Below are 393 nucleotides of genomic sequence, written 5' to 3'. Positions count from 1 at the left end.
CCCTCCTGCCCCCTCCCGACCCCACAGGGCCCGGTGCTGGCATTGCTACCAGGACCCACGGCTGCTTCTCTCGTGCCTGAAGCAGTGGGTGGGTGGGTGAAGCTTATTAGACCCGGGGAAAAAAAGTATTTCTTGATGGGTTCAAATGAACAGAAATCAGTTTTGTCTTAATGAATCTCAGGTCTCCTTAACCAGCGGTTCTCAACCTGTGGGTCGCGACCCCTTTGGTGGTCAGACGACTCTTTCACAGGGGTCGCCTAAGACCATCCTGCCTATCAGATATTTACATGACGATTCATCACAGTAGCAACATGACAGTGATGAAGTGGCAACTAAAATAATTTTATGGTTGGGTCACCACATGAGGAACTGTATTTAAAGGGCCAGAAGGTT

At 49.9% G+C, this 393-nt stretch overlaps 1 protein-coding gene across 1 annotated transcript in view; it reads left to right on the top strand.

Moving 5' to 3' along the window:
* Positions 1-393, top strand: part of DNAH14 (dynein, axonemal, heavy chain 14) — a 157968-nt gene that overhangs the window by 93146 nt on the left and 64429 nt on the right. The gene's annotated exons all lie outside the window — the stretch shown is intronic.

The sequence above is a fragment of the Myotis davidii genome, unplaced genomic scaffold, assembly GCF_000327345.1.
Source record: "Myotis davidii unplaced genomic scaffold, ASM32734v1 scaffold174, whole genome shotgun sequence".
Lineage (NCBI taxonomy): Eukaryota > Metazoa > Chordata > Mammalia > Chiroptera > Vespertilionidae > Myotis > Myotis davidii.
The sequence above is the reverse complement of the archived record's forward strand: the minus strand, read 5'-3'. Positions and strand labels throughout refer to the sequence as shown.